Here is a 19,489-nt window from a genome sequence, read left to right as displayed (position 1 = left end):
ACGTTGTTCCACTTCTATCAAGGGGCCCAGTGTGTGCCCTGAAAACAAACTCCACACCATCACCACCAGCCTGCAAAGATGACACGAGGCATGATGGATGTACTCATGATTTCCTCCATACCCTAGTCCTCACATCAGTGTGAAACAGCAGGAACAGGGATTCATCAGACCAGGCAATGTTGTTCAAATTCTCCATAATAAATCCATAATAAAAACTACATCATTAAGGATTATAGCTTTCACCTGGGTTCACTTGGTCAGTCTATGTCATAGAAAGAGCAGGTGTCCTTAATGTTTTGTACACTCAGTGTATGTTGTGTCAACCATCTCATGGAAGCAGTACCACCCAGTCAACCACTCCATTGTGATACGCCTCACAGAGGATATTCAACCCTAAGGGCAAATCCAAGATCATCTCAATATCTTTACAGTATAACCTAACAAAACACACCAAAACTGACAAGGTGCACACTGATCAGTAAAGTAAAGAGAGGCTAACATTTTATAACGCTCCCTTTCCTCTGCACAGTTCTCTCACAGTGAGAAACTATAGGATTACAATAGAGTGTTCTACGCTTTTTTCATTTGATCCAATTCAACGTTGCCAATTATTTAATGACATGAGAATTAAGTGGAGTGTCTAATCTTAGCTGGTCTGAGAAAACTGATGAGGCTTCTCTCCTTTATGTTTCCATTGGTGTCTTTTTAAATGGCCCAATCTGTAGAATCTCTTCTCACAGTCAGTGCAGTGATAAGGCTTCTCTCCTGTGTGTACACGTTCAAGTCATTTTAAGGGGCACAGAAGAGAGAAACGTGATGCACAGTCAGAGCAGATGTAAGGCTTCTCTCCTATGTGTGTTCTCTGATGACCTTTTAGCTCAGCTGTTGTTTTAAAACATTTTCCACAGTCAAATCAGTGGTCCTTTATGTTTACCTTGGTGTCTTTTTAAGGTGCCCAGTCGAGAAAAACTCTTTCCACAGTCAGAGCAGGAGTAAGGCTTCTCTCCTGTGTGTGTTCTCTGATGACGTTTTAGCTCAGTTGATGTTGTGAAGCATTTTACACAGTCAGAGCATAAGTAAGGCTTCTCTCCTGTATGTATGCGTTCATGTCGTTTTAAGTTGCTCAGTAGAGAGAAACTCTTTCCACAGTCAGAGCAGGAGTAAGGCTTTTCTCCTGTGTGTATCCGTTCATGCACTCTCTGATGAATGATCAGAACATTTAATGTTGTGAAATTCTTCCCACAGTCAGTACAGGAATACAGATTCTCTCCTGTGTGTATTTTCAGGTGTATTTTCAGCTTTGATAGAAATGGGAAAATCTCCTCACAATGTGGGCAGTGATGAGACCTCTTAGCTCTATGATCTTCCTGCTGTTGCTCTCTGGATGTAGAGAATGTGTCAACATGGTTTCCTGTGTGAACAACATCAGAAGAACTAGTCAGTTGGTGTGATATACAGTACCAGTCCAACGTTTGGACAAACTTACTCATTCAAGGGTTTTTCTTTATTTTTACTATTTTCTACATTATAGAATAAGTGAAGACATCAAAACTATGAAATAACACATATGGAATCATGTAGTAACCAAAAAAAAGTGTTAAAACAAATCAAAATATATTTTAGATTCTTCAAAGTAGCCACCCTTTGCCTTGATGACAGCTTTGCACACTTGGCATTCTCTCAACCAGCTTCACCTGGAAGGCTTTTCCAACAGTCTTGAAGGAGCTCCCACATATGCTGAGCACTTGTTGGCTGCTTTTCCTTCACTCTGCGGTCCAACTCATCCCAAACCATCTCAATTGGGTTGAGGTCGGGGGATTGTGGAGGCCAGGTCATCTGATGCAGCACTCCATCACTCTCATTCTACGTCAAATAGCCCTTACACAGCCTGGAGGGGTGTTTTGGGTCATTGTCCTGTTGAAAAACAAATGAGTCCCACTAAGCCCATACCAGATGGGATGGCATATTGCTGCAGACTGATGTGGTAGCCATGCTGGTTATTAAGTGTGCCTTGAATTCTAAATAAATCACTGAGTGTTACCAGCAAAGCACCCCACCATCACACATCCATGCTTCACAGTGGGAACCACACATGCAGAGATCATCTATTCACCTACTCTGCATCTCACAAAGACACAGCAGTTGGAACCAAAAAATCTGAAATTTGGACTAATCACACCAAATTACAGATTTCCCCCAGTCTAATGTCCATTGCTCATGTTTCTTGGCCCAAGCAAATCTCTTCTTCTTATTGGTGTCCTTTAGTAGTGGTTTATTTGCATCAATTCGACCATGAAGGCCTGATTCACGCAGTCTCCTCTGAACAGCTGATGGTGAGATGTGTCTGTTACTTGAACTCTTTGAAGCATTTATTTGGCATGAAATTTCTAAGGCTGGTAACTCTAATGAACTTCTCTTCTGCAGCAGAGGTAAGTCTGGGTCTTCCTTTCCTGTGGCAGTCCTTGTGAGAGTCAGTTTCATTATAGTGCTTGATGGTTTTTGCAACTGCGCTTCAAGAAACTTTCAAAGTTCTACAAAATGTTCCGCATTGATTGACCTTCATGTCTTAAAGTAATGGACTGTCATTTCTCTTTGCTTATTTGAGCTGTTCTTGACATAATATGGCCTTGCTCTTTTTTTCAAATAGGGCTATCTTCTGTATACCACCCCTACCTTGTCACAATAGAACTGATTGGCTAAAACGCATTAAGAAGTAAAGAAATTCCACGAATGAACTTTCAACAATGCACACCTTTTATTTGAAATGCATTCCAGGTGACTTCCTCATGAAGCTGGTTGAGAGAATGCCAAGAGTGTGCAAAGCTGTCATCAAGGCAAAGGGTGGAATAAGTACGTGTCCAAACCGTTGACTGGTACTGTCCATGTCAATCAAATTTATTTTATAAACCCTTTTTACATCAGCAGTTGTCACAAAATGCTTTTCAGAAACCCAGCCTAAAACACCAATGAACAAGCAATGCAGATGTGGAAGCACAGTGGCTAGGAAAAACTCCCTAGAAGGCAGGATGTTAGAAAGAAACGCAGAGAAGAACCAGGCCCAAAGGGGTGGCCAGTCCTCTTCTGGCTGTACCGGGTGACATATGTATTCATATCAGTAGGCTGTACAATACAAAAGGGAATAAAACTATTCTAAAAGTAAGTCATAAATGAGCCATATGAGCCTCCACTCACTATCACAAGGATTAGTAACTACACCGACTCATTTCATAGAACTTTAAAACACTGGCAGTTTGTCTACTTCACTTCCTTAGTCTACTCTCTGATCACTCCAGATAACCCAGTGAATAAAACAAATGTTGGCAAAACTGGTGTCAAACCATGCAAGTCTCAGTAGCATGAAATAACATCTACCTTCTTATTGAAACAGTTCATCATGAAACAGTTCCATTGCAACTTTTCATACACAGTGGGAAGTTGGAATGAACAACAAACTGAGTTAGATAGAACCTGCTCTTACCATGAGAAACAGATTTCCCAATCTTCTCCTCCTCCTCATCTTTAATGATGACATTCAGCTCCAGTGTTTGACTGCAGTCTTCCAGCTTCACTGATGCCATCTCTGGATCCTGCAGTGCAAACTGGGCTCCACTGTCACAATCAGGACCCAGTGAATGAATGTAGGTTTGGACATAGTCTGGAATGAGAGAGGTAGGCTAGGTTTGTCCTCACTATTGATGTAACCGGCCTCTGACCGAATTCTAGTCGTTCTGTAGTAACAATGAGAAACAGACAAAAGTTATTGTCTTGACAGTTCTGGCACTTTCTTTATTCTCTAAAAGTATATGATATTTCTTCTTGTTCAATTATCTAATTCAGTACTTGACTTGGACTGAAATAGGTGCTGGCACTGTTTATATTTAGGTGCAGGAGCTCCACAATACTGTTGAACTAATATTCTATAAGAGGAACATGAGCTCAAACTGTAGAAATTTGAGGTGACGGTACTCAGCTCCGGTGAGCTCCTGTCCAAGTCAAGCACTGATCTCATTTCAATAAATCTGCTAGCTAAGCATTGACAACAAAACATTACTTACCGTAATTTCCGGACTATTAAGCGCACCTGAATATAAGCCGCACCCACTGAATTAAAAAAATATATATTATTTTGAACATAAATAAGCCGCACATGTCTATAAGCCGCAGGTGCCAACCGGGTACATTGAAACAAATGAACTTTACACAGGCTTTAACGAAACACGGCTTGTAACAAAAATAAATAGGCTTTAACGAAACACAGCTTGTAACAAAAAAATGTAAAATTAGCAGTAAGCTTTAGTTGTCTTTTTGCACTGAGTCAATTCCTCACGCTGCTGTTTCCAACGTCTTATCATCAACTCATTAAGACGAAGCTCCCGTGCAGCAGCTCCATTTCCTTTTCCAACAGCCAGATCAATCGCCTTCAACTTGAAAGCTGCATCACATGCATTTCTCCGTGTCTTTGCCATGATGAGGGTGACAAAATGACTACCGTAATCAGAATGATGGGAAGTTTGAGAGCGCTCGATTTAATCTAAACAGTAAACAAAAAAGTTGTTTGACCTTAACCCGTTCGGCAATTTCATTGGTCTAATGAAAGCTTCATGCCGCCAAAAAACTGAGCACGTCACAGAATGTGTTTAAAAAAAAAAAATAATAATAATTGAAAGCGGGAAAAATCCATATATTAGCCGCATCATTGTTTACGCCGCAAGGTTCAAAGCCTGGGAAAAAAGTTGCGGCTTATAGTCCGGAATTTACGGTAATTCAAATTAGACAAAGTACATGCTTTAAATTAGTCTACACAACGTAAGTGCACTTAAACTATAGTAGACACCACAACTTCACATAAATGCCGAAATGACTCAAACATTTAGTACAAGGTTGCAGTATGTTTTAGGCAGCACTATGTACTATTTTCCTGAATAACCTTGTCTTCGCTGTGTTATTTCAATCAAAAACCAATAGTATTTCCGTTCACACCATAGTAACATTTATAAAGATAGAAACAACTGAATGTGTCTGAATATTACAACACATGATAATCATTACATTCAGCTTCAAACCTGTAGTGCGACCGTGAAATTGTCTCCCTGCACCCGCACAGACAGTGGGCAGCGCCATTTTACCAGCTCGTGAATTTTACACAAAACCAATAACATGCTAAACAAACTCTGAAATCTCAAATAAATGGATTCTTTATTCAAATTACCTTGAGGAAATGATGTACATCCATTCAGACAAACTCAAAGCTTCTAGCTATGTGACTTGTAAAATAGTTGATCACAATCACCTGGTTTTACTAAAAAATAAAACATCAACCCTTTACCAAACGTGATGATACCTTAACAGATGTTACCTAGCATAGTATGACATGTTCTTTTGATATTAGAAAGTTTAAACGTGCTTTTACATACCTGCAGTAATAAATAGAAACCGACACAAAGGTTATCTTCTTAACATAACAGTTCTGGCGTTTCTTTATTGTGAAGAATGATGCCTGCCTGCCTGGAACATCCTGTTCCCCCACTACCACAGTGAAGCCACAGATTGAACAATGAGACAGATATTTCACCAGATGTATAAATGTGAAGCATCCGCTTAGCATTTCCACTCACTACCAAATATGGTAGTGAGAGGAAGCCCACTGGCCGGCAGTGGGAGAAGATGGAACTAGATGGATTTTGGCCGACATTCTGCAAAAAATTTTAATCTATGAAACACCTGATCTTAATACAGTTTTCTGTTCCCAAAACTAAAATCTGTTGTGAATAGAGTGGACTAAGTTTTGTAGACTTTACCCTTTGCAAAAGTTAAATAATTGCGTTATTTAGAAGGAACGTAAAGGCGAATTGAGTTATTGCACACGAGTGCTTCACAGAGGAGTTCCCTAACAGAAATATGCAGATGTGTTGTATAACATACCAGTAGGATCTCGCTGACTCGTGCTTGGCTCTGCCCACTATGACTGATCTGTTCCATTGGAAACGACCGGCTGTGGTCTAATCTTGGATTAGTTATAAAAAATATTTTCCATGCATTCAGGGATCCTTGGGATGGCCCTACCACATTATATGAGAAGGGCGGTGCTTAATTTTAGTCAGATCTTCCGGCACCTCTGTTTTGTAGTCTTTCGTTCCCGAACCCATTTGCCAGGATCAGGTAGCCTACCACTTTTTTGTCCACTGTTTGCAATGTAAAAATCCTAATAAAAGCAATCAGAGTAATTACATTTGGATTCCTCTGTAATTGTCATGCCTCCTAAAAAACGTAATGTGAAAACGTGCCTGATACAGTGGGGGAAAAAGGATTTGATCCCCTGCTGATTTTGTACGTTTGCCCACTTACAAAGAAATGATCAGTCTATAATTTTAATGGTAGGTTTATATGAACAGTGAGAGACAGAATAACAAAAAAAATTATCCAGAAACACGCATGTCAAAAATTTTATAAATTGATTTGCATTTTAATGAGGGAAATAAGTATTCCCAATACTGCACCAGGAGTAAGCCTAGAATTTATCCACAGAGGATCAATAGCAAAAACATTTTTTAAATGGACTAGTTGTGGATTGTGTGTTGCCAAATCACAAGGCATGTCTACAGTCAGGAACGTGTGGCAAATCTGTCAGTGAACAGCATGCAGCCAAAACAGGCCTTTAGCAATATTTCTAATACAGTCACTGGAAAACACAGGTTGTAAAGCAAATGGATCCTGCTGAAAATAAAATACTAATCTGTCTGTATGTTACCAAGTTATCAACTTCCAAATAGGTCTATTGAGCAAACAGCATGTTTTACAAAGTAAAGCAAGAGAGAGAAGCTTTTGGCCGGTGAGTGAGCTGCACATCATTGGGTGAGTCAGTGAAACTGGAAAGCTTGTTAACCTCTATGGGCTATGTGGGACGCTTGCGTCCCACCTACGTAACAGCCACTTGCAGCCTGTGGCGCGATTTTCAAAACCTTAAAAATCCTATTACTTCAATTTCTCAAACATATGACTATTTTACAGCTATTTAAAGACAAGACTCTCGTTAATCTAACCACACTGTCCGATTTCAAAAAGGCTTTACAACGAAAGCAAAACATTAGATTATGTCAGCAGAGTACCAAGCCAGAAATAATCAGACACCCATTTTTCAAGCCAGCATATAATGTCACCAAAACCCAGAAGACAGCTAAATGCAGCACTCACCTTTGATGATCTTCATCAGATGACAACCCTAGGACATTATGTTATACAATACATGCATGTTTTGTTCAATCAAGTTCATATTTATATCAAAAACCAGCTTTTTACATTAGCATGTGACGTTCAGAACTAGCACACCCCCCGCAAACCTCCGGTGAATTTACTAACATTTTACTAAATTACTCACGATAAACGTTCACAAAAAGCATAACAATTATTTTAAGAATTATAGATACAGACCTCCTCTATGCACTCGATATGTCCGATTTTAAAATAGCTTTTTGGTGAAAGCACATTTTGCAATATTCTAAGTACATAGCCCGGCATCACGGGCTCGCTATTTAGACACCCGGCAAGTTTAGCACTCACCATAATCATATTTACTATTATAAAAGTTTGATTACCTTTTGTTGTCTTCGTCAGAATGCACTCCCAGGACTTCTACTTCAATAACAAATGTTGGTTTGGTCCAAAATAATCCATCGTTATATCCGAATAGCGGCGTTTTGTTCGTGCGTTCCAGACACTATCCGAAATGGTAAAGAAGTGTCGCGCATGGCGCAATTCGTGACAATAAAATTCTAAATATTCCATTACCGTACTTCGAAGCATGTCAACCGCTGTTTAAAATCAATTTTTACGCCATTTTTCTCGTGAGAAAAGCGATAATATTCCGACAGGGAATCTCCTTTTCGGCAAACAGAGGAAAAAAATCACAAAGGCGGGGGCGGTCGGGTCATGCGCATAAGCCCAGAGTCCCTTGATCGGCCACTTGAGAAAGGCGATAATGTGTTTCAGCCTGGGGCTGGAATGACGACATTCTGTTTTTTTCCGGGCTCTGAGAGCCTATGGAAGACGTGGGAAGTGTCACGTTAGAGCAGAGATCCTTAGTAAAAGATAGAGATGGAAAAGAAGTTCAAGAAATGGTCAGACAGGCCACTTCCTGTAAAGGAATCTCTCAGGTTTTGACCTGCCATTTGAGTTCTGTTATACTCACAGACACCATTCAAACAGTTTTAGAAACTTTAGGGTGTTTTCTATCCATATGTAATAAGTATATGCATATTCTAGTTACTGGGTAGGAGTGGTAACCAGATTAAATCGGGTATGTTTTTTATCCAGCCGTGTCAATACTGCCCCCTAGCCCTAACAGGCTAAGGACTATAACTTCCTCCTCATATTGTACAATGTGTTTCTCCACACACCTGGCCTAGGCTATTGATGGATTAGAGACAAGGTTGTTTTTATTGATCTCAGATTCTCTGTTTGTCAGTGTCAAAGCAGCCTGTTATTTTGGTCATTTGTTTCCAGTCATCTAAAATGTAGAATTGCATGAAATCCGTTTATAAAAGGCCACAATGTTCCTGAACTCTAGGCTACAAAAAAAAATGAACAACTTCAGCAAGTGTCTCCACACCACTGCTCTATGCCAGTACGCTAAAGCCATGATAATGCATGCAATGCTTTATTATAAAGGTATTTTATTTAATGCGTCCTGGTACCTCAGAACCTCAGGATTATCTTGGCAAAGGAGAAATGCTCACTAACAGGGATGTAAACAAATGTGTGCACAAAATTTGACAGAAATAAGTTTGTGTGTGAACATTTCTGGGATCTTTTATTTCACCTCATGAAACATGGGACCAACACTTTACATGTTGAGTTTATATGTTTGTTCAGGGTAAACAGTATATATATTTTTTAAATCATACAAAAACTATCAATAACGAAATGTAAATTAAACTAAATCAGCCTGATTTTCTGTTCTAATCAGGTCCCTACACAGGCTGAGAAGGATCCTGTAAGAGCGGAACATTATCTGGTGACAGTAGTCCTTGTAGTCTTGGAGGCCCAAAAACATATCAGCTGCAGATATGATGTCTAGCTTCTTGGACCTCTTGTGCAAATAATTAATAACTGTGGTTATAAATACTAAAATATCCACTTTCACAATAAGTGTATGCAGATCACTTGATTGACGTACAACATTTACAACTGGTTGCAGTGCATCCACCACCATATCTTCAGAACTGTGGCCTCTTGCCCCTATAACTCTCTTAAATACACTCCTTTTACAACTACTCCACAAATTTCTTGTTAACAAACTATAGATTTGGCAAGTCGGTTAGGACATCTACTTTGTTCATGACAAGTCATTTTTCCAACAATTGTTTACAGACAGATTATTTCACTTATAATTCACTATATCACAATTCCAGTGGGTCAGAAGTTTACATACACTAAATTGACTGTGCCTTTAACCTCTGACATCTAGACGTTCCACTAGCGGAACACCTGCTCCAATATCCAATGATAGGCGTGGCGCGAATTACAAATTCCTTTAAAATACAAACACTTCCATTTTTCAAACATATGACTATTTCACAGCATTTTAAAGACAAGACTCTCCTTTATCTAACCACACTGTCCGATTTCAAAAAGGCTTTACAGCGAAAGCAAAACATTAGATTATGTCAGCAGAGTACCCAGCCAGAAATAATCAGACACCCATTTTTCAAGCTAGCATATAATGTCACAAAAAACAAAACCACAGCTAAATGCAGCACTAACCTTTGATGATCTTCATCAGATGACACACCTACGACATTATGTTATACAATACACGCATGTTTTGTTCAATCAAGTTCATATTTATATCAAAAACCAGCTTTTTACATTAGCATGTGACGTTCAGAACTAGCATACCCCCCGCAAACCTCCGGTGAATTTACTAAATTACTCACGATAAACATTCACAAAAAACATAATTATTTTAAGAATTATAGATACAGAACTCCTTTGTGCAATCGAGGTGTCCGATTTTAAAATAGCTTTTCGGTGAAAGCACATTTTGCAATATTCTGAGTAGATAGCCCAGCCATCACGGCTAGCTATTTAGACACCCAGCAAATGTAGCACTCATCAAAGTCAGATTTACTATAAGAAAAATGTTATTACCTTTGCTGTCTTCGTCAGAATGCACTCCCAGGACTGCTACTTCAATAACAAATGTTGGTTTGGTTCAAAATAATCCATAGTTATATCCAAACAGCGGCGTTTTGTTCGTGCGTTCAAGACACTATCCGAAGTGTAAATAAGGGTCACGAGCATGGCGCAATTCGTGACAAAAGATTTCTAAATATTCCATTACCGTACTTCGAAGCATGTCAACCGCTGTTTAAAATCAATTTTTATGCCATTTTTCTCGTAAAAAAGCGATAATATTCCGACCGGGAATCTGCGTTTAGGTAAACAGACAAAAGAAAATAAAGCATTCGGTCGACTCGGGCACGCGCCTGAGTCTCACAGTAGTGTAACCAGCCACTACCCAAACGCGCTACTTTTTTTCAGCCAGAGCCTGCAAAGCCACGATTCAGCTTTTTGCCGCCTTCTGAGAGCCCATGGGAGCCGTAGGAAGTGTCATGTAACAGCAGAGATCCTCTGTGATGGATAGAGATAATCAAGAAGGGCAAGAAATTGTCAGACAGGGCACTTCCTGCATGGAATCTTCTCAGGTTTTGGCCTGCCAAATGAGTTCTGTTATACTCACAGACACCATTCAAACAGTTTTAGAAACGTTGGAGTGTTTTCTATCCACAGCTAATAATTATATGCATATTCTAGTTTCTGGGCAGGAGTAATAATCAGATTAAATCGGGTATGTTTTTTATCCGGCTGTGAAAATACTGCCCCCTAGCCATAACAGGTTAAACTGCTTGGAAAATTCCAGAAAATGATGTCATGGCTTTAGAGGCTTCTGATAGGCTAATTGACATTTGAGTCAATTGGAGATGTACCTGTGGATGTATTTCAAGGCCTACCTTCAAACTCAGTGCCTCTTTGCTTGACATCATGGGAAAATAAAAAGAAATCAGCCAAGACGTCAGAAAAAAAATTGTAGACCACCACAAGTCTGGTTCATCCTTGGGAGCAATTTACAAAAAAAATAGTACACAAGTATAAACCCCATGGGACCACGCATCCGTCATACCGCTCAGGAAGGAGACGCGTTCTGTCTCCTAGAGATGAACGTACTTTGGTGCGTAAAGTGCAAATCAATCCCAGAACAACAGCAGAGGACCTTGTGAAGATCCTGGAGGAAACAGGTACAAAAGTATCTATATCCACAGTAAAACGAGTCCTATATCTACATAACCTGAAAGGCCGCTCAGCAAGGAAGAAGCCACTGCTCCAAAACCGCCATAAAAAAATCCAGACTACGGTTTGCAACTGCACATGGAGACAAAGATCGTACTTTTTGGAGAAATGTCCTCTGGTCTGATGAAACAAAAATAGAACCGTTTGGCCATAATGAACATCGTTATGTTTGGAGGAAAAAGGAGGGAGCTTGCAAGCCAAAGAACACCATCCCAACCGTGAAGCACGGGGGTGGCAGCATAACGTTGTGGGGGTGCTTTGCTGCAGGAGGGACTGGTGCACTTCACAAAATAGATGGCATCATGAGGTAGGAAAATGATGTGGATATATTGAAGCAACATCTCAAGACATCAGTCAGGAAGTTAAAGCTTGGTCGCAAATGGGTCTTCCAAATGGACAATGACCCCAAGCATACTTCCAAAGTTGTGGCAAAATGGCTTAAGAACAACAAAGACAAGGTATTGGAGTGGCCATCACAAAGCCCTGACCTCAATCCTATAGGACATTTGTGGGCAGAACTGAAAAAGTGTGTGCGAGCAAGGAGGCCTACAAACCTGACTCAGTTACACCAGCTGTCAGGAGGAATGGGCCAAAATTCACCCAACTTATTGTGGGAAGCTTGCGGAAGGCTACCCGAAACGTTTGACCCAAGTTAAACAATAAGGCAACGCTACCAACTACTAATTGAGTGCATGTAAACTTCTGACCCACTGGGAATGTGATGAAAAATAAATGCTGAAATAAATCATTCTCTCTACTATTATTCTGACATTTCACATTCTTAAAATAAAGTGGTGATCCTAACTGACCTAAGACAGGGAATTATTACTAGGATTAAATGTCAGGAATTGTGAACAACTGAGTTTAAACATATTTGACTAAGGTGTATGTAAACTTTCGACTTCAACTGTAGGAGATTTGCTGTACAGTCCTGATCCTTGACACCGCAACCTCTTTCACCCTAACAGGGCACTCTGGGAATTTGAAAATGACCCCCACCACAGTTGCATAATTTTACAATCACATACTCAACAATAACATATTCCTTCCGCCTGCAAACACTTGACATGTGGCCAAACTTTATACATTTCTTGCGTTGCATCGGGTTTTACACCAACTCTCTTATGGGGTATCTTATATATCCCAGCTTTACATAGGGTGGTAGATACTCTTCATCAAACATCAATAATAGATATAAACTTTGCTCTTTTTTCACATTCTCCATACGGGTCAAGCGATGTGCATTTGCGTCCTTCTTCTTTGGGATTTGGTTGGCGGATCGCATTCAACTCTTAGGTGCATACACCACCACCTACTGTACTGGTGTGAGGCCATGCATAGTCTACATACATTCAATTCATTGATACGCTAATTAATACAAAATTTCCCTGCCAACTATTTGCCCTCTAAAAATGTGAGGAAAAATGTTCTTGGTTCGTACAGGAGACTGTGACCTCCTCCTCAGCCCAATTGGCAGTACGCCAACAATGTTCTAGGAACATATCAGTTTCAAGGTCTCAGCACATGCAACAACAAAATGTTAATAATTAATTAATAAGCTAAATCATGTAAATATAGCTTGTCTGTGTAAGCAGTATAAAGGAGAACTACCAGGACTGCCCCGGCAGAGCTCCCGACCGACATGTACTATGGTACTTTAAGTTTCTTGGAACCTCTCTAGCTTGCTGATAATAAGGAATGATTCATTTAAGTTTGACTGAGTCCGTTTGTGGTGATTTTCTATAAATGCTAAAAAGCCCACCCCAGACCATGATGGACCCTTCACCTCACTCTGAAAAACACCAAAAGAAAGATGCCCAGGGTCCCTGCTCATCTGCGTGAACGTGCCTTAGGCATGCTGCAAGGAGGCATGAGGACTGCAGATGTGGCCAGGGCAATAAATTGCAATGTCCGTACTGTGAGACGCCTAAGACAGCGCTACAGGGAGACAGGATGGACAGCTGATCATCCTCGCAGTGGCAGACCACGTGTAACAACACCTGCACAGGATCAGTACATCCGAACATCACACCTGTGGGACAGGTAGAGGATGGCAACAACTGCCCAAGTTACATCAGGAATACACAATCCCTCCATCAGTGCTCAGACTGTCTGCAATATGCTGAGAGAGGCTGGACTGAGGGCTTGTAGGCCTGTTGTCAGGCAGGTCCTTACCAGACATCACCGGCAAAAACTTCACCTATGGGCACAAACTCACCGCCGCTGGACCATACGAGACTGGCAAAAAGTGCACTTCACTGACGAGTCGAGGTTTTGTCTCACCAGGGGTGATGGTCAGATTAAAATTTATCGTCCAAGGAATGAGCGTTACACCGAGGCCTGTACTCTGGAGCGGGATCGATTTGGAGGTGGAGGGTCCGTCATGATCTGGGGCGGTGTGTCACAGCATCATTGGACTGAGCTTGTTGTCATTGCAGAAAGTCTCAACACTGTGCGTTACATGGAAGACATCCTCCTCCCTCATGTGGTACCCTTCCTACAGGCTCATCCTGACATGACCCTCCAGCATGATAATGCCACCAGCCATACTGCTCGTTCTGTGCTTGATTTCATGCAAGACAGGAATGTCAGTGTTCTGCCATGGACAGCGAAGAGCCCGGATCTCAATCCCATTGAGCACGTCTGGGACCTGTTGGATTGGAGGGTGAGGGCTAGGGCCATTCCCCCCAGAAATGTCTGGGAACTTGCAGGTGCCTTGGTGGAAGAGTGGGGTAACATCTCACAGTAAGAACTGGCAAATCTGGTGCTGTCCATGAGGAGGAGATGCACTGCAGTACTTAATACAGCTGGTGGCCACACCAGATACTGACTGTTTTAACCACGCCTTTGTTCAGGGACACATTATTCAATTTCTGTTGGTCACATGGCTGTGGAACTTGTTCAGCATGTGTCTCAGTTGTTGAATCTTATGTTCATACAAATATTTACACATGTTAAGTTTGCTGAAACTAAACGCAGTTGACAGTAAGAGGACATTTCTTTTTTTGCTGAGTTTATTTTTACCTTGTCAGCACAGGGATTCGATCCAGCAACCTTTCGTTTACTGGCTCAACGCTCTAACCACTAGGATACCTGTGCGTATTCATATAAGTAGGCTGTGCAATACAAAAGGAGAATAAAACTATTCTAAAAGTATCTCATAAGTCAAGAAAATTATGACCTATATCATCCTCCACTCACTATCACAAGGGTTAGTAACGATACAGACAAATTTCATAGAACTTTAACCTGTTTAGGATAGGGGGCAGTATTTTCACGGCTGGAAAGAAAACGTACCCGATTTAATCTGGTTATTACTCCTGCCCAGAAACTAGAATATGCATATAATTGTTTGATTTGGATAGAAAACACCCTAAAGTTTCTAAAACTGTTTGAATGGTGTCTGTGAGTATAACAGAACTCATATGGCAGGCCAAAACCTGAGAAGATTGCATACAGGAAGTGCCCTCTCTGACCATTTCTTGGCCTTCTATAGCCTCTTTATGGAAAATAGAGGATCTCTGCTGTAACGTGACATTTTCTAAGGCTCCCATAGGCTCTCAGAAGGCGCCAGAACGGGGAATGATGACTCTGCAGTCCCTGGCTGAAAAACAGTAGCGCATTTGGATAGTGGTCGATCTGAGAACAATGAAACGGGTGTGCACGTGAAGAGTCCATTTCACATTTTCAGTCTTTGAACGAAAACGACGTCTCCCGGTCGGAATATTATCGCTATTTTACGAGAAAAATCGCATAAAAATTTATTTTAAACAGCGTTTGACATGCTTCGAAGTATGGTAATGGATAATTTAGAAATGTTTTGTCACGATACGCGCCGGCGCGTCACCCTTCGGATAGTGTCTTGAACGCAAGAACAAAAACGCCACTATTTGGATATAACTATGGATTATTTGGAACCAAAATAACATTGGGTGTAAACTACAAGTCCTGGGAGTGCATTATACCTGAGTCGGCGAGTAGTACAAGAGAAACAGACACAACAGTTATTTTCTTGAAAGTTCTGGCAATGTCTTTATTCTCTATTGAATATATTATATTTTTTCTTGTTCAAATATCTAATTCAGTGTTTGACTTGGACTGAAATAGTTGCCGATAAACATTTTGGGTGCCGGTATGGTTTATATTTAGGTGCAGGAGCTCCACAATACTTTTACATTTACATTTAAGTCATTTAGCAGATGCTAAATACTTAACCTATAGTAGATAAATGCATAAATGACTCAAAAACCATTTAGTTCAAGGTTACAGTTTGTTTAAGGCAGCACTATATGCTATTTTCCTTAAAACCTCTTACATCTAGACGTTCCGCTAGCGGAACACCTGCTCCAATATCCAATGATAGGCGTGGCGTGAATTACAAATTCCTCAAAAATACAAAAACTTCCATTTTTCAAACATATGACTATTTTACAGCATTTTAAAGACAAGACTCTCCTTTATCTAACCACACTGTCCGATTTCAAAAAGGCTTTACAGCGAAAGCAAAACATTAGATTATGTCAGCAGAGTACCCAGCCAGAAATAATCAGACACCCATTTTTCAAGCTAGCATATAATGTCACAAAAAACAAAACCACAGCTAAATGCAGCACTAACCTTTGATGATCTTCATCAGATGACACGCCTAGGACATTATGTTATACAATACATTTATGTTTTGTTCAATCAATTCTCTTCCTGCTGCAGCGACCACCACAGAACATCAACAGTGTTCATCACACTGTCCATATTGCTGAAGCTAAAACATAATTAGACATTTCTGACTGAAAAGTTCTGTTGCTGAAATCCCTCATTTGTTAAGGAAAAACATTATCTATTGCCTCAACTTTTGCTCTCTTTGTGACCCATGTATACATCACATGCACCTGACCAATAGGGCCAAACCTACAGCATATCATAATCACATCAATAAATTGGTTATAACAAACTCAAAACACTGTAACAGCAAAATGGTTGCAGAGGACGTGACAAACTCGAAACGGGAGAATGTTTACTGGTTGCTCAGGAGGTAAAGGGGAAGTCAGATGTGTGGAATAAATGTGACTAGTTGTGGAAAATTCTGGAGATCAAGAAAAAGAAGGTAAGGAGCAAACACTGTGTGCATATTATGTGTGCCAAACAGGTGCTGTTAGATTACAAGAAAAATGTTCTGACTATTTGGAACAATGTAAACAACACTAAATAAATTATAAGCATAACTGAGTCTGTTGAAACGTTTGGTTAAGCCTTTATTACAGCATAGCAAAGATTTTAAAAAACAGCTGAATTTTTTTAATTGTTTATCCGACATGTTGCGTGAGGCTTTGTGCTCACGGAATCAGTAGGCTGTTAAAAACAAACAGGCAACACAAGCAGGATCGGTCTTATTTCTGCAGATATACACTACCGGTAAAAAGTTTCAGAACACCTACTCATTCGAGGGTTTCTTTATTTTTAATATGTTTCTACATTGTAGAATAATAGTGAAGACAAACTATGAAATAACACAAATGGAATCATGTAGTAACCAAAAAGAAAAGTGTTAAATCAAAATATATTTTATAGCCACCGTTTGACACACGTTACTGGCTCAGACCACTGTTTTGCGAAACTAGTACCGGTAAGTTTCATTATGAAAAATTATCTTAACGGGCAAATTTATGAACGCGATGTGCTTTATCTATTACCTAGAGCACAAGTTGACTACAGCTGTTTAAAAAAGTCACTTAGCAGAATGCTATCAAAAACTAAGGAATCCTCATAGAGAATACTAAATGCTAGTGAGCGCATTGCGAACATTTTGTACAGTTTCTGACAAACTATACAAGTAACTCAAAAACACTACTCAGTTTTCTGCACCCCCAAACGAATATTAGCCTGCAGGGCTCTTGATCCAGGAGGGCATTCTCTGCTGTTACCAAGCGAATGCTTGATTTTAGAAGAAGCTAACCACTTAGCTAGGTAGCTAACTAGCTACTAAATTAGCAAACCAAATAGACAACTGCAGAGCATTTAACACATTGTAGACTGTTAACTTAACAGATGTTAGATATCTAGCTGGCAAATATTTAGTTGTGAATTCCATACTGTAATTAGATGGCGCATGCTGCACAACAGTAACTGACTCACAAGCCTCCGGTCTCTTCTCGTTGTGTGTTTGTCATCAAACACCACGTGACTGGGGGACTACCGTAAACTTCATAATAATGTGACAGATGTAATGAAGAAAGGAATGTTCTTTATCTCCTCACGTACTGCAAATTTACATTAGTAATTTAGCAGACGCTCAAATCCAGAGCAACTTACAGTAATGAGTGCATACATTAATACTTTTTTCGTACTGGTCCCCCATGGGAATCGAACCCACAACCCTGGCGATGAGAGGACCATGATCTACCAACTGAGCAACACAGGAAAAACATCTACCTTCTCATTGAAACAGTTCATCATGAAACAGTTCTACAGTAACTGTTCATACACAGTGAGAAGTTGGAATGAATAAACTTAGTTAGATAGAAACTGTGCTTACCATGAGAAACAGATTTCCCAATCTTCTCCTCTTCTTCATCTTTAATGTTGACATTCAGCTCGTGTTTGACTGCGTTCTTTACTCACTCAGTTTGACACAAAAATAGAACCTTAAACCTTAACTAAACGTGATAATACCTTAACGTTTTTTTATGACATGTTCTTTCGATATTAGAAAGTTTAAACGTGCTATTACATACCTGTAGCAATCAATTTGAAACGGAGACTAAAGTAATCGTCTCTACTGCACAATTCGGGCGCTTTCTTTGTTATGAAGAATGATGCGCGCCTGACCGGAACTTCCTGTTCTCCCACTACAGCCACAGAGTTCCTAAACCAAGAGACGCAACAACGCGAGACTTGCGAGAACGCTTGGGAATCAGACCAAGCCGGGCTTTGAGAAGTTAAGGAAAGAAGTGAACAATTCTGATGCTTTTGCAGCGGCTAATGGGGAAAAAAGATTAGTAGGTTGATACTCTTCTTCCAACATCAGTAAAACCGATTGACTTTCCTCCTTCTTTCCATCTACACACGGTTTAGCGCTCCAAACACTCCAGGAATCTTCTGCATAAGAAGATGAACCTCATTGTCCGAGGAAACTCCATATATAACACATTTTATACGACCTTTACATAACACCTTTATTAAACTCACCAGATCATTTTCTATCAATGAATGTCGACTTGATTAAGCAATAAGGCACAAGGGGGTATGGTATATGGGCAACATACCACGGTTAAGGGCTGTTCTTACGCACAACGCAACGCGGAGTGCCTGGCCATATACCACAAACCCCAGGGGTGCCTTATTGCTATTATAAACTCGTTACCAACGTAATTAGAACCAGGGGCGGAAATCCCGGGGGGGACACGACCCCCCCATCCTGGGAAAAATATGATTTGTCCCCCCTAATATATCACTGAAACATAACTATGTAATTTAAATAATATTAATAATACGCAATGAAAGCAACTGTGCTGATTATAGACACTTAATAGTGCGTTTTTAAGTTTCAAAAGATTGCGACCCCCCCCCACCCTTTGCCTCACAATGGTTCGATCCACTGCCAGTTCCTTAGTTGGCAAGGTAACAGAGGGGTCGTATCCACTGTCTGAAAGGCACTCAATGAACGTAATTGACGTGAGGTTAATCCAGTCAATCGCGCACACACACTAGCTGAATATGCAGAGCTAGCGCGCAAATATTAACTATTAAGCTAGCTAGTACCTATTCCATTTATGTGGCCTCGTCAAAGATGGAATCTTTGCTATCGGTCAATTTATTCCAAGATCAGCATGCAGATGATGTAAGTTAGTGCTTCAAAGTCCCTGTGATAAGGTTAGCGATAAACTGGAGTCCGAACTGAACAGAACTACACTCTCTTCTACCATTGTCTTAAATATATTTAATGGTCTCGTTGCAAAAGCTAAATTGTCGCAAGGGAACTTTTATTTATTTATTTTATTTCACCTTTATTTAACCCGGTAGCAAAGATTATAGCAAACACCACTGAAACGGAATTGGTGCTTGCTAGCTTTGAAAATTCAGCTATTGTTGGAAGCCAGCCAATATGAAACAAACTATTAAAATTACAAAAGGTTGCAGCATATGTTGT

At 40.2% G+C, this 19,489-nt stretch overlaps 1 long non-coding RNA gene across 1 annotated transcript; it reads right to left on the bottom strand.

Moving 5' to 3' along the window:
• Positions 1-1,296: 1,296 nt before the first annotated feature.
• On the bottom strand, positions 1,297-18,175 carry LOC106574960 (uncharacterized). Its single transcript, XR_006767609.1, has 3 exons — positions 17,876-18,175; positions 3,479-3,655; positions 1,297-1,411 (listed from the first exon to the last, which is right to left on the bottom strand). It is a non-coding gene; the product is annotated as an uncharacterized lncRNA (long non-coding RNA).
• Positions 18,176-19,489: the final 1,314 nt, after the last annotated feature.

Source organism: Salmo salar, unplaced genomic scaffold (assembly GCF_905237065.1).
Source record: "Salmo salar unplaced genomic scaffold, Ssal_v3.1, whole genome shotgun sequence".
In the NCBI taxonomy this organism is placed as follows: Eukaryota; Metazoa; Chordata; class Actinopteri; order Salmoniformes; family Salmonidae; genus Salmo; species Salmo salar.
This window is presented reverse-complemented; position numbering and strand designations above follow the sequence as displayed.